Source organism: Cetorhinus maximus, unplaced genomic scaffold (genome assembly GCF_964194155.1).
Source record: "Cetorhinus maximus unplaced genomic scaffold, sCetMax3.hap1.1 HAP1_SCAFFOLD_2686, whole genome shotgun sequence".
Lineage (NCBI taxonomy): Eukaryota > Metazoa > Chordata > Chondrichthyes > Lamniformes > Cetorhinidae > Cetorhinus > Cetorhinus maximus.
Genome location: NW_027598619.1, coordinates 1 through 25,000, shown reverse-complemented (window position 1 = coordinate 25,000; position 25,000 = coordinate 1). Strand labels below are relative to the sequence as shown.

General features: G+C 54.1%; 1 long non-coding RNA gene across 10 annotated transcripts; it reads right to left on the bottom strand.

Moving 5' to 3' along the window:
- Positions 1-5,484: 5,484 nt before the first annotated feature.
- LOC144677566 (uncharacterized) lies at positions 5,485-22,944 on the bottom strand. Of its 10 annotated transcripts, none has more exons than XR_013575753.1 (7): positions 22,905-22,944; positions 19,028-19,076; positions 16,626-16,674; positions 15,281-15,329; positions 13,930-13,978; positions 12,223-12,271; positions 5,485-6,294 (listed from the first exon to the last, which is right to left on the bottom strand). It is a non-coding gene; the product is annotated as an uncharacterized LOC144677566 (long non-coding RNA). The 10 variants fall into 10 exon arrangements; XR_013575751.1 differs by having other exon boundaries at positions 16,635-16,674; XR_013575752.1 differs by having other exon boundaries at positions 19,037-19,076.
- Between the last annotated feature and the right edge of the window lie 2,056 nt (positions 22,945-25,000).

Below are 25,000 nucleotides of genomic sequence, written 5' to 3'. Positions count from 1 at the left end.
GTGTGTATGTGTGTGAGTGTGTATGTGTGTGAGTGTGTATGTGTGTGAGTGTGTATGTGTGTGAGTGTGTATGTGTGTGAGTGTATATGTGTGTGAGTGTATATGTGTGTGAGTGTGTGTGTGTATGTGAGTGTGTGTGTGTATGTTAGTGTATGTGTGTGTGTGTGAGTGTATGTGTATGTGAGTATGTGTGAGTGTGAGAGAGTGGGTGTGTGTGAGTGAGTGTGTGTGTGAGTTTGTCTGAGTGTATGTATGTGAGTGTGTGTTTGTGTGAGTGTGTGTTAGTGTAGGTGTATGTGAGTGTGTGTGAGAGTGTGTATGTGAGTGTGTGTGTGTGTGAGTGTATGTGTATTGGGTGTGTGTGAGTGTGTATGTGAGTGTGTGTGTATGTGAGTGTGTGTGTATGTGATTGTGTGTGAGTGTGTGTGAGTGAGTGAGGGTGTGTAAGTGTGTATGTGAGTGTGTGTGAAAGTGTGTGTGTATGTGAGTGTATGTGTGTGAGTGTTTGTGAGTGTTTATGTGAGTGTGTATGTGTGAGTGTGTGACTGTGTGTGTGTGTATGAGTGTGTATGAGTGTGTAAGTGTGTATGTGTGTGTGAAAGCGTATGTGAGTGTGTGTGTGTGTGTGAAAGTATGTGTGTGAGAAAGTATGTGTGTAAGTGTGTGTGAGTGTTTGTGAGTGTTTATGTGTGTGTGAGTGTGTGAAAGTGTGTGTGTAAGTGTGTATGTGAGTGTGTGTGTGAGTGTGTGTGTTTGAGTGTGAGTGTGTATGTGTGTGTGAGTGTATGTGTATGTGAGTGTGTGTATGTTAGTGTGTGTGAGTGTATGTGTATGTGAGTGTGTGAGAGTGAGTGTGTGTGTATGTATGTGAGTGTGTGTGAATGTGTATGCGAGTGTGTGAGTGTGTGAAAGTGTGTATGTGAGTGTGTGTGAAAGTGTGTATGTGAGTGAGTGTGTGAAAGTGTGTATGAGAGTGTGTGTGTGTATGTTAGTGTGTGTGAGTGAGTGTGTGTGAATGTGTATGCGAGTGTGTGAGTGTATGAGTGTGTATGTATGTGAGTGTGTGTGTATTTGAGTGTTTATGTGAGTGTGTGTGAGTGTGTATGTGAGTGTGTGTGAGTGTGTATGTGAGTGAGTGTGAGGGTGTATGTGAGTGTGTATGTGAGGGTGTGTAAGTGTGTGTTTAAGTGTGTGTGTGAGTATGTATGTGAGTGTGTGTAAGTGTGTATGTGTGTGTATAAGTGTGTGTGAGTGTGTGTGTATGTGAGTGTGTATAAGTGTGTGTGTGTATGTGAGTGTATATAAGTGTGTGTGTGTATGTGAGTGTGTATAATTGTGTGTGTATGTGAGTGTGTGTGTGTGTGTATGTGAGTGTGTGTGTGTGTGTATGTGAGTGTGTGTGAGTGTGTGTAAGTGTGTGTGTGTGAGAGCTCACACCCACACTCACACATGTACACACACATGTTCACACACTTACTCACATGCACTCACATACTCATACACACATACACATTCACACACTTACTCACACACACACCCTCACACACTTACACACACCCTCACACACTTACTCACACACACACATTCACACACAATCACACACAAACACACACACTCAGAAACACACACGCATACACACACATTCACACACAATCACACACAAACACACACTCTCAGAAACACACACGCGTACACACACATTCACACACAATCACACACACCTATTCACACACTTACTCACACACCCTCACACATTCACACACAATTGCACACACACACACAAGCACACACTCACTGTCAGAAACCCACACTCACACATAATCACACACATTCACACACTGACTCACACACATTCACACACAGTCACACACTCACTCTCAGAAACACACACACCCTCACACACTTACTCACACACACACATTCACACACAATCACACACAAACACACACACTCAGAAACACACACGCATACACACACATTCACACACAATCACACACAAACACACACTCTCAGAAACACACACGCGTACACACACATTCACACACAATCACACACACCTATTCACACACTTACTCACACACCCTCACACATTCACACACAATTGCACACACACACACAAGCACACACTCACTGTCAGAAACCCACACTCACACATAATCACACACATTCACACACTGACTCACACACATTCACACGCAATCACACACACTACACACACACACATACACACGCTTAGTCACACACACACACACACTCACACTCACACACACACACATTCACACAAACGCACACTCAATCTCAGAAACACTCACACTGTAGCCTCCAACCGGCTCCACAGGAACCAAAGTGGAAGGAGTCTCATTTTGAACTTGTACGGTGAAAGTGCTGTGCCTGGTGTCTGGTCAAGTCTACGGGTTGCCGTTGCCTTAAAGGAGATTAGTTTGGGAGCTTGTCTGAAGTTCCGATAGTCGTAACATGTGGCCATGTGTATATTTGCACATTATATTGTATGTATATTTGTACATTAATAACACGGTTACATGAGTTTAATATAAGGCCTCGAGAACTGGTAGCCTGATTCCTGGATGTAGAGTCGCACCTCAAACATAACACTCGAAACAACTGTCATAACCTATAATTTTTTGAAAGTTTCCCTCCGGGATTTTTGAGTAACTCCACTACACCAGCTGCATCGGTCACAACACAGGGTTCGCTGGCTACTGGTTGACAGCTACACGCAATTGTAGACAAGGCAGAGAGAGAGAAGGAATGCATTAGTGTAGCCTCCCTTCCTCAGTTTGTGGACTAACAAGGCTGAATGTGAAAATCACAGGTTCAAAATTTACATTGATTAAAGGGCGTTGCAGTTCAAGACGAACAATAATTTATTCTCAGGCGCCATACCGGTCAGGTGATTCCTTGCAAAAAATACACTCTTTGAGAGATGTGGTTCTAACAGCGGGGGGGCTGCTTTGTCCCGGACGGTGTCGAACTTCTTGAGTGTCGTGGGACCCCCACTCATCCAGGCAAGTGGGGAGTATCCCATCGCACCCCATCGCGAACGTCGCCAATTCCCACCGCTGTAACATCACCTGCCTCAGCCCCACCACCCCCCCCCCCCCCCCCATCTCAGCTCATCAGCTGCAGAAGCCCTCGCCTGTGCATCCGTTCCCCTTTGGACTCGGCTATTCCAACGGGCTCCTTGCTGCCCTCCGTCGTTGGACTCTCCATAAACCTCAGCTCGTCCCAAACTCCGCTGCTGCCCCCCCCCACACACCGTGTCCGAACTCGCACCGAGTCCCCTTCACCCGTCACCCACCCTCCGCTCGCTGACCCCAACACGGGCTCCCGGTCCCCAGCAACCCCTCCATTTTCAAATTCTCACCCTCGGTTTCAAATCCCCTCCATGGCCCTCACTCCCCCACTCCCTATCTCTGTGACCTCCTCCAGTCCCCTACACCCCTCCCTATCTCTGTAACCTCCTCCAGCCCCCTACAACCCTCCTTATCTCTGTAACCTCCTCCAGCCCCTACAACCCTCCCTATCTCTGTAACCTCCTCCAGCCCCTACACCCCTCCCTATCTCTGTAACCTCCTCCAGCCCCCTACAAACCTCCCTATCTCTGTAACCTCCTCCAGCCCCCTACAAACCTCCCTATCTCTGTAACCTCCTCCAGCCCCTACAACCCTCCCTATCTCTGTAACCTCCTCCAGCCCCTACAACCCTCCCTATCTCTGTAACCTCCTCCAGCCCCTACACCCCTCCCTATCTCTGTAACCTCCTCCAGCCCCCTACAACCCTCCCTATCTCTGTAACCTCCTCCAGCCCCCTACACCCCTCCCTATCTCTGTAACCTCCTCCAGCCCCCTACACCCCTCCCTATCTCTGTAACCTCCTCCAGCCCCTACCACCCTCCCTGTCCCGGCTGTGTGTATGTCTTGTGTGTGTGCATTTGTGTGAGTGTGTGTTTGTGAGTGCTTATGTGTGCAAGTGTGAGAGTATGTGTGTGTGTGTGTGTGTGTGTGTGTGTGTGCGGTTACGTATCTGAGTGTTTGTAATTATTGTGTGTGTATTTGTCTGTGAGTGTGTGTATTTGTGTGTGTGCGTGGGTGTGTGTATGTGTCTGTGTGAGTGTTTGGGAGTGTATGCGTGTGTACGTGTGTGTAGGTGAGTATGTGTGAGAAAGTTTTTAGAGAGTGTGTGTGAGTGTATGTGTATTTGTGTGTGTGTAAGTGTGTAAGTATGTGTGTGTGAGTGCATATCTGAGTGTGTGTTTGACGTGAGTGTGTGTGTCTTTGTGTATTTGAGAGTACGTGTGTGTGTGTGTGTGTAAGTGTAAGTGTGTGTGTGTAAGTGTAAGTGTGTGTGTGTGCGCGCGTGTGTGTGTGTTTGTGCATGTGTGAGTGCATATCTGAGTGTGTATATTTGCGTGTGTGGTTGTGTGAGTGTGTGTGTCTGTGTGTGTTTGATAGCATGAGTGTGTGTGTGTGTCTGTCTGTGTTTGTGAGAGTGTGTGTGTGTGTAAGTGTGTGTGTGTGTGTGTGTGTGTGTGTTTGTGTGTGTGTGAGTGCATATCTGAGTGTGTATATTTGCGTGTGTGGTTGTGTGTGTGTGTGTGTGTCTGTGTGTGTTTGATAGCATGAGTGTGTGTGTGTGTCTGTCTGTGTTTGTGAGTGTGTGTGTGTGTGTGAAAGTGAGTGTGTGTATGTATCTGTGTGAGTGTGCGTAAGTGTGTGTGTATGTCTGTGTACGTGTCCCTGTGTGTGAGTGTGAGAGTGTGTGTATATAAGTGAGTGTGTGTCTGTGTCTGTGTGTGAACGTGTGTGTGTGTGTGTGTGCGTGTGTGCGTATGTGTGAGTAAGTGTGTGAAGGTGAGTATGTATGAGTAAGTTTTTAGAGAGTGTGTGTGAGTGTATGTGTATTTGTGTGTGTGTAAGTGTGTAAGTATGTGTGTGTGAGTGCATATCTGAGTGTGTGTTTGATGTGAGTGTGTGTGTCTTTGTGTATTTGAGAGTACGTGTGTGTGTGTGTGTGTGTGTGTGTGTGTTTGTGTGAGTGCATATCTGAGTGTGTATATTTGCGTGTGTGGTTGTGTGACTGTGTGTGTCTGTGTGTGTTTGATAGCATGAGTGTGTGTGTGTGTCTGTCTGTGTTTGTGAGAGTGTGTGTGTGTGTGTGTGAAAGTGAGTGTGTGTATGTATCCGTGTGAGTGTGCGTAAGTGTGTGTGTATGTCTGTGTACGTGTCCCTGTGTGTGAGTGTGAGAGTGTGTGTATATAAGTGAGTGTGTGTCTGTGTCTGTGTGTGAACGTGTGTGTGTGTGTGTGTGTGTGCGTGTGCGTATGTGAGAGTAAGTGTGTGAAGGTGCGTGTAAGTGTGTGAACGTGTGTGTGTGTGTGTGTGTGTGAGTGTGCGACTGATTCCCTACAGGGGCCTCAAGAGTTGGCGGACACACACTGAGCAACAGAAACAGACAACGCACCCTAACTTTCGATGCTGGTTTTATTGACTGGTCAGACAGGGAACTCCGCAGTTCCATCGTACGGGACAAATGGTACATGAGCTTGAGAAATCTCGCAGGATTAAAGCGGAGAGAGGGAGAGGGTGAGAGAGGGAGAGAGAGAGAGAGACCAAGTATTAATAATCCCTTCAACGTGCCTAATTCGCAGGAAAGGTGCAGTCAGGGTTAAGTACAACATCCACTTTAGAGAATTTGTCAATCACTTTAGAGTGCCCTTCCGGCCAACTGATGATGTTCCCCCCAGATGTGCGGCAACCCCCGCTGAGTGCCTTGATGTCGACTGCCGACAGCACTGAGCTGTGCAGGAACACATCAGTCAGCTCTCCGTTGAAACGAAGGACGGGAGAAAAGCCGGGGGGGATGTTATTCTACCCCAGGATGAAGTGACCCCCCGGCGCGACACTGCCATCCTGGCTGAGGATCTTCTGAAGGGTCCGGTGTCCATCGATGTACAGGGTGGCGGTGCCGGGCTTGGAGCGCCAGGTCAAGCAGATGTGCCTCAGCACAGAATTCATCGGCGGGACCAGGAAGCTGACCAGCGAGTCGTTGACGGAGAAGGTCAGGCTGGAGTCGGCCGGGTTATACCTGAGCAAGAGGGGGCTGGCGGCGCTGGTGACGTAGGAGAAGAGGTGGTACGATCGATTGGCCTCCGAGGCCGCGGAAAGGCACAGGGTCAAGGAGGAGAGAGCGGGGAGCTTAGAGAGAGGGGAATAAGCTCAACATAACTGCTCTCGTCTTCAGCCGTGCGGAAAATCAGGGAGCGACTCAAGAGAACTGGAATCGAAAAAGATACATCAGATTTTACGTTGGGGGCGGGGAAGGGTTCGGGACAGGTCAAGCGTACAATTGACCTCCAGCCTGCCCCCTCCAACAGATTCACTGTACCCCATCCAACTCCCCACCCTCTCACACACACACACTGTGCCCCATCCAACTCCCCACCCTCTCACACACACACACTGTACCCCATCCAACTCCCCACCCTCTCACACACACGCACAGTGTACCCCATCCAACTCCCCACCCTCTCACACACACACACTGTACCCCATCCAACTCCCCACCCTCTCACACACACACACTGTACCCCATCCAACTCCTCACCCTCTCACACACACTGTAACCCATCCAACACCCCATGCTCTCACACACACACACTGTGCCCCATCCAACTCCCCAACCTCTCTCACACACACACTGTACCCCATCCAAATCCCCACCCTCTCACACACACACACTGTACCCCATCCAACTCCCCACCCTCTCACACACACACACTGTACCCCATCCAACTCCCCACCCTCTCACACACACACACTGTACCCCATCCAACTCCCCACCCTCTCACACACACACACTGTACCCCATCCAACTCCCCACCCTCTCATACACACACACTGTACCCCATCCAACTCCCCACCCTCTCACACACACACACTGTACCCCATCCAACTCCCCACCCTCTCACACACACACACTGTACCCCATCCAACTCCCCACGCTCTCTCACACACACAGTAACCCATCCAAATCCCCACCCTCTCACACACACACACTGTACCCCATCCAACTCCCCACCCTCTCACACACACTGTACCCCATCCAACTCCCCACCCTCTCACACACACACTGTACCCCATCCAACTCACCACCCTCGCACACACACACTGTATCCCATCCAACTCCCCACCCTCTCACACACACACACTGTACCCCATCCAACTCCCCAACCTCCCTCACACACACACTGTACACCATCCAACTCCCCACCATCTCACACACACACTGTTTCCCATCCAACTCCCCACCCTCTCACACACACACACTGTACCCCATCCAACTCCCCACCCTCTCATACACACACACTGTACCCCATCCAACTCCCCACCCTCTCACACACACACACTGTACCCCATCCAACTCCCCACCCTCTCACACACACACACTGTACCCCATCCAACTCCCCACGCTCTCTCACACACACAGTAACCCATCCAAATCCCCACCCTCTCACACACACACACTGTACCCCATCCAACTCCCCACCCTCTCACACACACTGTACCCCATCCAACTCCCCACCCTCTCACACACACACTGTACCCCATCCAACTCACCACCCTCGCACACACACACTGTATCCCATCCAACTCCCCACCCTCTCACACACACAGACTGTATCCCATCCAACTCCCCACCCTCTCACACACACACACTGTACCCCATCCAACTCCCCAACCTCCCTCACACACACACTGTACACCATCCAACTCCCCACCATCTCACACACACACTGTTTCCCATCCAACTCCCCACCCTCTCACACACACACACTGTACCCCATCCAACTCCCCACCCTCTCACACACACTATACCCCATCCAACTCCCCAACCTCCCTCACACACACACTGTACCCCATCCAACTCACCACCATCTCACATACACACACTGTACCCCATCCAACTCCCCACCCTCTCACATACACACACTGTTTCCCATCCAACTCCACACCCTCTCACACACACACACTTTACCCGATCTAACTACCCACCCTCTCACACACACACTGTACCCCATCCAACTCACCACCCTCTCACACACACGCACCGTACCCCATCCAACTCCCCACCCTCTCACATACACACACTGTACCCCATCCAACTCCCCACCCTCTCACATACACACACTGTACCCCATCCAACTCCCCACCCTCTCTCACACACACACTGTACACCATCCAACTCCCCACCCTCTCTCACACACACTGTAACCCATCCAACTCCCCACCCTCTCACACACACACACTACCCCATCCAACTCCCCACCCTCTCACACACACACTGTACCACATCCAACACCCCACCCTCTCTCACACACACTGTACCCCATCTAACTCCCCACCCTCTCACACACACACTGTACCCCATCCAACACCCCACCCACTCTCTCACACACTGTACCCCATTCAACTCCCCACCCCCTCACACACACACACACTGTAACCCATCCAACTCCCCACCCTCTCACACACACACTGTACCCCATCCAACTCCCCACCCCCTCACAAACACACTGTACCCCATCCAACACCCCACCCTCTCTCACACACACTGTACCCCATCCAACACCCCACCCTCTCTCACACACACTGTACCCCATCCAACTCCCTACCCCCTCACACACACACACACTGTAACCCATCCAACTCCCCACCCTCTCACACACACACACTGTACCCCATCCAACTCCCCACCCTCTCACACACACACACTGTACCCCATCCAACTCCCCACGCTCTCACACACACACACTGTACCCCATCCAAATCCCCACCCTCTCACACACACACACTGTAACACATCCAACTCCCCACGCTCTCACACACACACACTGTACCCCATCCAAATCCCCACCCTCTCACACACACAAACTGTACCCCATCCAACTCCCCACCCTCTCACACACACTGTACCCCATCCAACTCCCCAACCTCTCTCACACACACACTGTACACCATCCAACTCCCCACCCTCTCACACACACACTGTACCCCATCCAACTCACCACCCTCGCACACACACACTGTACCCCATCCAACTCCCTACCCTCTCACACACACACACACTGTACCCCATCCAACTCCCCAACCTCCCTCACACACACACTGTACACCATCCAACTCCCCACCCTCTCACACACACACTGTTTCCCATCCAACTCCCCACCCTCTCACACACACACACTGTACCCCATCCAACTCCCCAACCTCCCTCACACACACACTGTACTCCATCCAACTCACCACCCTCTCACATACACACACTGTACCCGATCCAACTCCCCACCCTCTCACATACACACACTGTACCCCATCCAACTCCCCAACCACCCTCACAGACACACTGTACACCATCCAACTCCCCACCCTCTCTCACACACACTGTACCCCATCCAACTCCACACCCTCTCACACACACACTCTACCCCATCCAACTCCCCACCCTCTCACACACACACTGTTTCCCATCCAACTCCCCACCCTCTCACACACACACACTGTACCCCATCTAACTCCCCACCCTCTCACACACACACTGTACCCCATCCAACTCCCCACCCTCTCGCACACACGCACCGTACCCCATCCAACTCCCCACCCTCTCACGTACACACACTGTACCCCATCCAACTCCCCACCCTCTCACATACACACATTGTAGCCCGTCCAACTCCCCAACCACCCTCACAGACACACTGTACACCATTCAACTCCCCACCCTCTCTCACACACACTGTACCCCATCCAACTCCACACCCTCTCACACACACACACTACCCCATCCAACTCCCCACCCTCTCACACACACACTGTACCACATCCAACACCCCACCCTCTCTCACACACACTGTACCCCATCTAACTCCCCACCCTATCACACACACACTGTGCCCCATCCAACTCCCCACCCCCTCACACACACACTGTACCCCATCCAACACCCCACCCTCTCTCATACACACTGTACCCCATCCAACTCCCCACCCCCTCACACACACACACACTGTAACCCATCCAACTCCCCACCCTCTCACACACACACTGTACCCCATCCAAATCCCCACCCCCTCACACACACACTGTACCCCATCCAACACCCCACCCTCTCACACACACGCACTGTACCCCATCCAACTCCCCACCCTCTCTCACACACATTGTACCCCATCCAATACCCCACCCTCTCACACAAACGCACTGTACCCCATCCAACTCCCCACCCCCTCACACACACACACAATGTAACCCATCCAACTCCCCACCCTCTCACACAAACACTGTACCCCATCCAACTACCCACCCCCTCACACACACACTGTACCCCATCCAACACCCCACCCTCTCTCACACACACTATACCCCATCCAACTCCCCACCCTCTCTCACACACACTGTACCCCATCCAATTCCCCACCCCCTCACACACACACACACTGTAACCCAACCAACTCCCCACCCTCTCACACACACACTGTACCGATCCAACTCCCCACCCTCTCACACACACACTGTACCCCATCCAACACCCCACCCTCTCTCACACACACTGTACCCCATCCAACTCCCCACCCTCTCAAACACACACTGTACCCCATCCAACTCCCCACCCTCTCACACACACACACTGTACCCCATCCAACTCCGCACCCTCTCACACACACACACTGTACCCCATCCAACTCCCCACCCTCTCACACACACTGTACCCCATCCAACTCCCCACCCTCTCACACACACTGTACCCCATCCAACTCCCCAACCTCTCTCACACACACACTGTACACCATCCAACTCCCCACCCTCTCACACACACACTGTACCCCATCCAACTCACCACCCTCGCACACACACACTGTACCCCATCCAACTCCCTACCCTCTCACACACACACACTGTACCCCATCCAACTCCCCACCCTCTCAAACACACACTGTACCCCATCCAACTCCCCACCCTTACACACACACACACTGTACCCCATCCAACTCCCCACCCTCTCTCACACACACACTGTACCCCATCCAACTCCCCACCCTCTCTCACACACACACTGTACCCCATCCAACTCCCCACCCTCTCACACACACACACTGTACCCCATCCAACTCCCCACCCTCTCTCACACACACACTGTACCCCATCCAACTCCCCAACCTCCCTCACACACACACTGTACCCCATCCAACTCCCCACCCTCACACACACACACACTGTACACCATCCAACTCCCCACCCTCTCACACACACACTGTTTCCCATCCATCTCCCCACCCCCTCACACACACACACTGTACCCCATCCAACTCCCCACCCTCTCACACACACACTGTACACCATCCAACTCCCCACCCTCTCACACACACACTGTACCCCATCCAACTCACCACCTTCGCACACACACACTATACCCCATCCAACTCCCTACCCTCTCACACACACACACTGTACACCATCCAACTCCCCACCCTCTCACACACACACTGTACACCATCCAACTCACCACCCTCGCACACACACACTGTACCCCATCCAACTCCCTACCCTCTCACACACACACACTGTACCCCATCCAACTCCCACCCTCTCACAAACTAACTGTACCCCATCCAACTCCCCACCCTCACACACACACACACTGTACCCCATCCAACTCCCCACCCTCTCTCACACACACACTGTACCCCATCCAACTCCCCACCCTCTCACACACACACACTGTACCCCTTCCAACTCCCCACCCTCTCTCACACACACACTGTACACCATCCAACTCCCCACCCTCTCACACACACACACTGTACCCCATCCAACTCCCCACCCTCACACACACACACTGTACCCCATCCAAGTCCCCACCCTCTCACACACACACTGTACACCATCCAACTCCCCACCCTCTCACACACACACTGTTTCCCATCCAACTCCCCACCCCCTCACACACACACTGTACCCCATCCAACTCCCCACCCTCTCACACACACATACTGTTTCCCATCCAACTCCCCACCCTCTCACACACACACACTGTACCCCATCCAACTCCCCACCCTCTCACACACACACACTGTACCCCATCCAGCTCCCCACCCTCACACACACACACACTGTACCCCATCCAACTCCCCACTCTCTCACGCACATTATGAACTTCCGTGTGGAACTTGTGCTGACATTGGTCGTTGGGAGACCTGCAAAAATATCAGAGTTAACATGAGTGTCGATGGTGCGTTTGGAACAGGGGAAACATTCAACTGACCTCCAGCCAATCTACCCCATCCAACCCCCCACCATCTCTCACACACACACTGTACCCCATCCAACTCCCCACCCTCTCACACACACACACTGTACCCCATCCAACCCCCCACCATCTCACACACACACACACTGTACCACATCCAACTCCCCACCCTCTCTCACACACACTGTACCCCATCCAACCCCCCACCATCTCTCACACACACACACTGTACCACATCCAACTCCCCAACCTCTCACACACACACACTGTACCCCATCCAACTCCCCACCCACTCACACACACACTGTACCCCATCCAACTCCCCACCCTCTCACACACACACACTGTACCCCATCCAACTCCCCACCCTCTCACAGACACACTGTACCCCATCCAACTCCCCACCCTCTCACACACACACACTGTTCCCCATCCAACTCCCCACCCTTTCACACACACACTGTACCCCATCCAACTCCCCAACCTCTCACACACACACTGTACCCCATCCAACACCCCACCCTCTCTCACACACACTGTACCCCATCCAACTCCCCACCCTCTCACACACACACACTGTACCCCATCCAACTCCCCACCCTCTCACACACACACACTGTACCCCATCCAACTCCCCACCCTCTCACACACACACACTGTACCCCATCCAACTCCCTACCCTCTCACACACACACACTGTACCCCATCCAACTCCCCACCCTCTCACACACACACTGTACCCCATCCAACTCCCCACCCTCACACACACACACACTGTACCCCATCCAACTCCCCACCCTCTCTCTCACACACACTGTACCCCATCCAACTCCCCACCCTCTCTCACACACACACTGTACCCCATCCAACTCCCCACCCTCTCACACACACACACTGTACCCCATCCAACTCCCCACCCTCTCTCACACACACACTGTACCCCATCCAACTCCCCAAACTCCCTCACACACACACTGTACCCCATCCAACTCCCCACCCTCTCACACACACATACTGTTTCCCATCCAACTCCCCACCCTCTCACACACACACACTGTACCCCATCCAACTCCCCACCCTCTCACACACACACACTGTACCCCGTCCAACTCCCCACCCTCACACACACACACACTGTACCCCATCCAACTCCCCAAACTCCCTCACACACACACTGTACCCCATCCAACTCACCACCCTCACACACACACACACTGTACCCCATCCAACTCCCCACCCCCTCACACACACACACTGTGCCCCATCCAACTCCCCACCCTCTCACATACACACTGTACCCCATCCAACTCCCCACCCTCACACACACACACACTGTACCCCATCCAACTCCCCACCCCATCACACACACACACTGTGCCCCATCCAACTCCCCACCCTCTCTCACACACACACTGTACCCCATCCAACTCCCCAACCTCCCTCACACACACACTGTACCCCATCCAACTCACCACCCTCTCACAGACACACTGTACCCCATCCAACTCCCCACCCTCACACACACACACACTGTACCCCATCCAACTCCCCACCCTCACACACACACACACTGTACCCCATCCAACTCCCCACCCTCTCACGCACATTATGAACTTCCCTGTGGAACTTGTGCTGACATTGGTCGTTGGGAGACCTGCAAAAATATCAGAGTTAACATGAGTGTCGATGGTGCGTTTGGAACAGGGCAAACATTCAACTGACCTCCAGCCAATCTACCCCATCCAACCCCCCACCATCTCTCACACACACACTGTACCCCATCCAACTCCCCACCCTCTCACACACACACACTGTACCACATCCAACCCCCCACCATCTCTCACACACACACACTGCACCCCATCCAACTCCCCACCCTCTCACACACACACACTGTACCACATCCAACTCCCCACCCTCTCTCACACACACTTTACCCCATCCAACTCCCCACCCTCTCACACACACACACACTGTACCCCATCCAACCCCCCACCATCTCACACACACACACACTGTACCACATCCAACTCCCCACCCTCTCTCACACACACTGTACCCCATCCAACCCCCCACCATCTCTCACACACACACACTGTACCACATCCAACTCCCCACCCTCTCACACACACACACTGTACCCCATCCAACTCCCCACCCTCTCACACACACAGTGTAACCCAACCAACTCCCCACCCTCTCACACACACACACTGTACCCCATCCAACTCCCCACCCTCTCACACACACACTGTACCCCATCCAACTCCCCACCCTCTCACACACACACACTGTACCCCATCCAACTCCCCACCCTCTCACACACACACTGTACCCCATCCAACTCCCCAATCTCTCACACACACACACCGTACCCCATCCAGCTCCCCACCCTCTCACACACACACTGTACCCCATCCAACTCCCCACCCTCTCACACACACACACTGTACCCCATCCAACTCCCCACCCTCTCACACACACACACAGTACCCCAACCAACTCCCCACCCTCTCACACACACACTGTACCCCATCCAACTCCCCACCCTCTCACACACACACACTGTACCCCATCCAACTCCCCACCCTCGCACACACACACACTGTACCCCATCCAAATCCCCACCCTCTCACACACACACACTGTACTCCATCCAACTCCCCACCCTCTCACACACACACTGTACCCCATCCAACTCCCCACCCCCTCACACACACACACTGTGCCCCATCCAACACCCCACCCTCTCTCACACACACACTGTACCCCATCCAACTCCCCAACCTCCCTCACACACACACTGTACCCCATCCAACTCACCACCCTCTCACATACACACTGTACCCCATCCAACTCCCCACCCTCACACACACACACACTGTACCCCATCCAACTCCCCACCCTCACACACACACACACTGTACCCCATCCAACTCCCCACCCTCTCACGCACATTATGAACTTCCCTGTGGAACTTGTGCTGACATTGGTCGTTGGGAGACCTGCAAAAATATCAGAGTTAACATGAGTGTCGATGGTGCGTTTGGAACAGGGGAAACATTCAACTGACCTCCAGCCAATCTACCCCATCCAACCCCCCACCATCTCTCACACACACACTGTACCCCATCCAACTCCCCACCCTCTCACACACACACACTGTACCACATCCAACCCCCCACCATCTCTCACACACACACACTGCACCCCATCCAACTCCCCACCCTCTCACACACACACACTGTACCACATCCAACTCCCCACCCCCTCTCACACACACTTTACCCCATCCAACTCCCCACCCTCTCACACACACACACACACTGTACCCCATCCAACCCCCCACCATCTCACACACACACACACTGTACCACATCCAACTCCCCACCCTCTCTCACACACACTGTACCCCATCCAACCCCCCACCATCTCTCACACACACACACTGTACCACATACAACTCCCCACCCTCTCACAAACACACACTGTACCCCATCCAACTCCCCACCCTCTGACACACACACTGTAACCCAACCAACTCCCCACCCTCTCACACACACACACTGTACCCCATCCAACTCCCCACCCTCTCACACACACACTGTACCCCATCCAACTCCCCACCCTCTCACACACACACACTGTACCCCATCCAACTCCCCACCCTCTCACACACACACTGCACCCCATCCAACTCCCCAATCTCTCACACACACACACCGTACCCCATCCAACTCCCCACCCTCTCACACACACACTGTACCCCATCCAACTCCCCACCCTCTCACACACACACACTGTACCCCATCCAACTCCCCACCCTCTCACACACACACACTGTACCACATCCAACTCCCCACCCTCTCACACACACACTGTACCCCATCCAACTCCCCACCCTCTCACACACACACACTGTACCCCATCCAACTCCCCACCCTCGCACACACACACACTGTACCCCATCCAAATCCCCACCCTCTCACACACACACACTGTACTCCATCCAACTCCCAACCCTCTCACACACACACTGTACCCCATCCAACTCCCCACCCACTCACACACACTGTACCCCATCCAACTCCCCACCCTCTCACACACACTGTACCCCATCCAACTCCCCACCCTCTCACACACACAAACTGTACCCCATCCAACTCACCACCCTCTCACATACACACTGTACCCCATCCAACTCCCCACCCTCACACACACACACACTGTACCCCATCCAACTCCCCACCCTCACACACACACACACTGTACCCCATCCAACTCCCCACCCTCTCACGCACATTATGAACTTCCCTGTGGAACTTGTGCTGACATTGGTCGTTGGGAGACCTGCAAAAATATCAGAGTTAACATGAGTGTCGATGGTGCGTTTGGAACAGGGGAAACATTCAACTGACCTCCAGCCAATCTACCCCATCCAACCCCCCACCATCTCTCACACACACACTGTACCCCATCCAACTCCCCACCCTCTCACACACACACACTGTACCACATCCAACCCCCCACCATCTCTCACACACACACACTGCACCCCATCCAACTCCCCACCCTCTCACACACACACACTGTACCACATCCAACTCCCCACCCCCTCTCACACACACTTTACCCCATCCAACTCCCCACCCTCTCACACACACACACACACTGTACCCCATCCAACCCCCCACCATCTCACACACACACACACTGTACCACATCCAACTCCCCACCCTCTCTCACACACACTGTACCCCATCCAACCCCCCACCATCTCTCACACACACACACTGTACCACATACAACTCCCCACCCTCTCACAAACACACACTGTACCCCATCCAACTCCCCACCCTCTGACACACACACTGTAACCCAACCAACTCCCCACCCTCTCACACACACACACTGTACCCCATCCAACTCCCCACCCTCTCACACACACACTGTACCCCATCCAACTCCCCACCCTCTCACACACACACACTGTACCCCATCCAACTCCCCACCCTCTCACACACACACTGCACCCCATCCAACTCCCCAATCTCTCACACACACACACCGTACCCCATCCAACTCCCCACCCTCTCACACACACACTGTACCCCATCCAACTCCCCACCCTCTCACACACACACACTGTACCCCATCCAACTCCCCACCCTCTCACACACACACACTGTACCACATCCAACTCCCCACCCTCTCACACACACACTGTACCCCATCCAACTCCCCACCCTCTCACACACACACACTGTACCCCATCCAACTCCCCACCCTCGCACACACACACACTGTACCCCATCCAAATCCCCACCCTCTCACACACACACACTGTACTCCATCCAACTCCCAACCCTCTCACACACACACTGTACCCCATCCAACTCCCCACCCACTCACACACACTGTACCCCATCCAACTCCCCACCCTCTCACACACACTGTACCCCATCCAACTCCCCACCCTCTCACACACACAAACTGTACCCCATCCAACTCCCCACCCTCTCACACACACTGTACCCCATCCAACTCCCCACCCCCTCACACACACACACTGTACCACATCCATCTCCCCACCATCTCACACACACACTGTATCCCTTCCAACTCCCACCTTCTCACACACACACTGAACCCCATCCAACTCCCCACCCTCACACACACACACACTGTACCCCATCCAACTCCCCACCCTCTCTCACACACACACTGTACCCCATCCAACTCCCCACCCTCTCACACACACACACTGTACCCCATCCAACTCCCCACCCTCTCTCACACACACACTGTACCCCATCCAACTCCCCACCCTCTCACACACACACACTGTACCCCATCCAACTCCCCACCCTCACACACACACACTGTACCCCATCCAAATCCCCACCCTCTCACACACACACTGTACACCATCCATCTCCCCACCCTCTCACACACACACTGTTTCCCATCTAACTCCCCACCCCCTCACACACACACTGTACCCCATCCAACTTCCCACCCTCTCACACACACATACTGTTTCCCATCCAACTCCCCACCCTCTCACACACACACACTGTACCCCATCCAACTCCCCACCCTCTCACACACACACACTGTACCCCATCCAACTCCCCACCCTCACACACACACACACTGTACCCCATCCAACTCCCCAACCTCCCTCACACACACACTGTACCCCATCCAACTCACCACCCTCTCACACACACACACTGTACCCCATCCAACTCCCCACCCTCTCACACACACACACTGTGCCCCATCCAACTCCCCACCCTCTCACATACACACTGTACCCCATCCAACTCCCCACCCTCACACACACACACACTGTACCCCATCCAACTCCCCACCCCATCACACACACACACTGTGCCCCATCCAACTCCCCACCCTCTCTCACACACACACTGTACCCCATCCAACTCCCCACACTCTCACATACACACTGTACCCCATCCAACTCCCCAACCTCTCACACACACACTGTACCCCATCCAACTCCCCAACCTCCCTCACACACACACTGTACCCCATCCAACTCACCACCCTCTCACATACACACTGTACCCCATCCAACTCCCCACCCTCACACACACACACACTGTACCCCATCCAACTCCCCACCCTCACACACACACACACTGTACCCCATCCAACTCCCCACCCTCTCACGCACATTATGAACTTCCCTGTGGAACTTGTGCTGACATTGGTCGTTGGGAGACCTGCAAAAATATCAGAGTTAACATGAATGTCGATGGTGCGTTTGGAACAGGGGAAACATTCAACTGACCTCCAGCCAATCTACCCCATCCAACCCCCCACCATCTCTCACACACACACTGTACCCCATCCAACTCCCCACCCTCTCACACACACACACTGTACCACATCCAACCCCCCACCATCTCTCACACACACACACTGCACCCCATCCAACTCCCCACCCTCTCACACACACACACTGTACCACATCCAACTCCCCACCCTCTCACACACACACACTGTACCACATCCAACTCCCCACCCTATCTCACACACACTTTACCCCATCCAACTCCCCACCCTCTCACACACACACACACTGTACCCCATCCAACCCCCCACCATCTCACACACACACACACTGTACCACATCCAACTCCCCACCCTCCCTCACACACACTGTACCCCATCCAACCCCCCACCATCTCTCACACACACACACTGTACCACATCCAACTCCCCACCCTCTCACACACACACACTGTACCCCATCCAACTCCCCACCCTCTCACACACACAGTGTAACCCAACCAACTCCCCACCCTCTCACACACACACACTGTACCCCATCCAACTCCCCACCCTCTCACACACACACTGTACCCCATCCAACTCCCCACCCTCTCACACACACACGCTGTACCCCATCTAACTCCCCACCCTCTCACACACACACTGTACCCCATCCAACTCCCCAATCTCTCACACACACACACCGTACCCCATCCAGCTCCCCACCCTCTCACACACACACTGTACCCCATCCAACTCCCCACCCTCTCACACACACACACTGTACCCCATCCAACTCCCCACCCTCTCACACACACACACTGTACCACATCCAACTCCCCACCCTCTCACACACACACTGTACCCCATCCAACTCCCCACCCTCTCACACACACACACTGTACCCCATCCAACTCCCCACCCTCGCACACACACACACTGTACCCCATCCAAATCCCCACCCTCTCACACACACACACTGTACTCCATCCAACTCCCCACCCTCTCACACACACACTGTACCCCATCCAACTCCCCACCCTCTCACACACACTGTACCCCATCCAACTCCCCACCCGCTCACACACACTGTACCCCATCCAACTCCCCACCCTCTCACACACACAAACTGTACCCCATCCAACTCCCCACCCTCTCACACACACTGTACCCCATCCAACTCCCCACCCCCTCACACACACACACTGTACCACATCCAACTCCCCACCATCTCACACACACACTGTACCCCATCCAACTCCCCACCCTCTCACACACACTGTACCACATCCAACTCCCCACCATCTCTCACACACACTGTACCACATCCAACTCCCCACCCTCTCACACACACACACTGTACCCCATCCAACTCCCCACCCTCTGACACACACACTGTAACCCAACCAACTCCCCACCCTCTCACACACACACACTGTACCCCATCCAACTCCCCACCCTCTCACACACACACTGTACCCCATCCAACTCCCCACCCTCTCACTCACACACACTGTACCCCATCCAACTCCCCACCCTCTCACACACACACTGCACCCCATCCAACTCCCCAATCTCTCACACACACACACCGTACCCCATCCAACTCCCCACCCTCTCACACACACACTGTACCCCATCCAACTCCCCACCCTCTCACACACACACACTGTACCCCATCCAACTCCCCACCCTCTCACACACACTGTACCCCATCCAACTCCCCACCCTCTCACACACACAAACTGTACCCCATCCAACTCCCCACCCTCTCACACACACTGTACCCCATCCAACTCCCCACACCCTCACACACACACACTGTACCACATCCAACTCCCCACCATCTCACACACACACTGTACCCCATCCAACTCCCCACCCTCTCACACACACTGTACCACATCCAACTCCCCACCATCTCTCACACACACTGTACCACATCCAACTCCCCACCCTCTCACACACACACACTGTACCCCATCCAACTCCCCACCCTCTGACACACACACTGTAACCCAACCAACTCCCCACCCTCTCACACACACACACTGTACCACATCCAACTCCCCACCATCTCTCACACACACTGTACCCCATCCAACTCCCCACCCTCTCACACACACACACTGTACCCCATCCAACTCCCCACCCTCTCACACACACACTGCACCCCATCCAACTCCCCAATCTCTCACACACACACACCGTACCCCATCCAACTCCCCACCCTCTCACACACACACTGTACCCCATCCAACTCCCCACCCTCTCACACACACACACTGTACCCCATCCAACTCCCCACCCTCTCACACACACACACTGTACCACATCCAACTCCCCACCCTCTCACACACACACTGTACCCCATCCAACTCCCCACCCTCTCACACACACACACTGTACCCCATCCAACTCCCCACCCTCGCACACACACACACTGTACCCCATCCAAATCCCCACCCTCTCACACACACACACTGTACTCCATCCAACTCCCAACCCTCTCACACACACACTGTACCCCATCCAACTCCCCACCCACTCACACACACTGTACCCCATCCAACTCCCCACCCTCTCACACACACTGTACCCCATCCAACTCCCCACCCTCTCACACACACAAACTGTACCCCATCCAACTCCCCACCCTCTCACACACACTGCACCCCATCCAACTCCCCAGCCCCTCACACACACACACTGTACCACATCCATCTCCCCACCATCTCACACACACACTGTACCCCTTCCAACTCCCACCTTCTCACACACACACTGAACCCCATCCAACTCCCCACCCTCACACACACACACACTGTACCCCATCCAACTCCCCACCCTCTCTCACACACACACTGTACCCCATCCAACTCCCCACCCTCTCACACACACACACTGTACCCCATCCAACTCCCCACCCTCTCTCACACACACACTGTACCCCATCCAACTCCCCACCCTCTCACACACACACACTGTACCCCATCCAACTCCCCACCCTCACACACACACACTGTACCCCATCCAAATCCCCACCCTCTCACACACACACTGTACACCATCCATCTCCCCACCCTCTCACACACACACTGTTTCCCATCTAACTCCCCACCCCCTCACACACACACTGTACCCCATCCAACTTCCCACCCTCTCACACACACATACTGTTTCCCATCCAACTCCCCACCCTCTCACACACACACACTGTACCCCATCCAACTCCCCACCCTCTCACACACACACACTGTACCCCATCCAACTCCCCACCCTCACACACACACACACTGTACCCCATCCAACTCCCCAACCTCCCTCACACACACACTGTACCCCATCCAACTCACCACCCTCTCACACACACACACTGTACCCCATCCAACTCCCCACCCTCTCACACACACACACTGTGCCCCATCCAACTCCCCACCCTCTCACATACACACTGTACCCCATCCAACTCCCCACCCTCACACACACACACACTGTACCCCATCCAACTCCCCACCCCATCACACACACACACTGTGCCCCATCCAACTCCCCACCCTCTCTCACACACACACTGTACCCCATCCAACTCCCCAACCTCCCTCACACACACACTGTACCCCATCCAACTCACCACCCTCTCACATACACACTGTACCCCATCCAACTCCCCACCCTCACACACACACACACTGTACCCCATCCAACTCCCCACCCTCACACACACACACACTGTACCCCATCCAACTCCCCACCCTCTCACGCACATTATGAACTTCCCTGTGGAACTTGTGCTGACATTGGTCGTTGGGAGACCTGCAAAAATATCAGAGTTAACATGAATGTCGATGGTGCGTTTGGAACAGGGGAAACATTCAACTGACCTCCAGCCAATCTACCCCATCCAACCCCCCACCATCTCTCACACACACACTGTACCCCATCCAACTCCCCACCCTCTCACACACACACACTGTACCACATCCAACCCCCCACCATCTCTCACACACACACACTGCACCCCATCCAACTCCCCACCCTCTCACACACACACACTGTACCACATCCAACTCCCCACCCTATCTCACACACACTTTACCCCATCCAACTCCCCACCCTCTCACACACACACACACTGTACCCCATCCAACCCCCCACCATCTCACACACACACACACTGTACCACATCCAACTCCCCACCCTCCCTCACACACACTGTACCCCATCCAACCCCCCACCATCTCTCACACACACACACTGTACCACATCCAACTCCCCACCCTCTCACACACACACACTGTACCCCATCCAACTCCCCACCCTCTCACACACACAGTGTAACCCAACCAACTCCCCACCCTCTCACACACACACACTGTACCCCATCCAACTCCCCACCCTCTCACACACACACTGTACCCCATCCAACTCCCCACCCTCTCACACACACACGCTGTACCCCATCCAACTCCCCACCCTCTCACACACACACTGTACCCCATCCAACTCCCCAATCTCTCACACACACACACCGTACCCCATCCAGCTCCCCACCCTCTCACACACACACTGTACCCCATCCAACTCCCCACCCTCTCACACACACACACTGTACCCCATCCAACTCCCCACCCTCTCACACACACACACTGTACCACATCCAACTCCCCACCCTCTCACACACACACTGTACCCCATCCAACTCCCCACCCTCTCACACACACACACTGTACCCCATCCAACTCCCCACCCTCGCACACACACACACTGTACCCCATCCAAATCCCCACCCTCTCACACACACACACTGTACTCCATCCAACTCCCCACCCTCTCACACACACACTGTACCCCATCCAACTCCCCACCCTCTCACACACACTGTACCCCATCCAACTCCCCACCCTCTCACACACACTGTACCCCATCCAACTCCCCACCCTCTCACACACACAAACTGTACCCCATCCAACTCCCCACCCTCTCACACACACTGTACCCCATCCAACTCCCCACCCCCTCACACACACACACTGTACCACATCCAACTCCCCACCATCTCACACACACACTGTACCCCATCCAACTCCCCACCCTCTCACACACACTGTACCACATCCAACTCCCCACCATCTCTCACACACACTGTACCACATCCAACTCCCCACCCTCTCACACACACACACTGTACCCCATCCAACTCCCCACCCTCTCACACAAACACACTGTACCCCATCCAACTCCCCACCCTCTCATACACACGCACTGTACCCCATCCAACTCCCCACCCCCACACACACACACACTGTACCCCATCCAACTCCCCACCCTCTCACACACACACACTGTACCCCATCCAACTCCCCACCCTCTCACACACACACTGTACCCCATCCAACTCCCCACCCTCTCACACACACACTGTACCCCATCCAACTCCCCACCCTCTACAACACACACTGTACCCCATCCAACTCCCCAACCTCTCACACACACACTGTACCACATCCAACTCACTACCATCTCTCACACACTCACTCAACCCCAACCAACTCCCCACCCTCACACACACTGTACCCCATCCAACTCCCCACCCTCTCACACACACTAACTGTACCCCATCCAACTCCCCACCCTCACACACACTCACTCTACCCCATCCAACTCCCCACCATCTCTCACACACTCACGCTACGCCATCCAACTCACCACCCTCAGACACACTCACTCTACCCCATCCAACTCCCCACCATCTCTCACACACACACACTGTACCCCATCCAACTCCCCAGCCTCACACACACTCACTCTACCCCATCCATCTCCCCACCATCTCTCACACAATCACTCTACCCCATCCAACTCAACACCC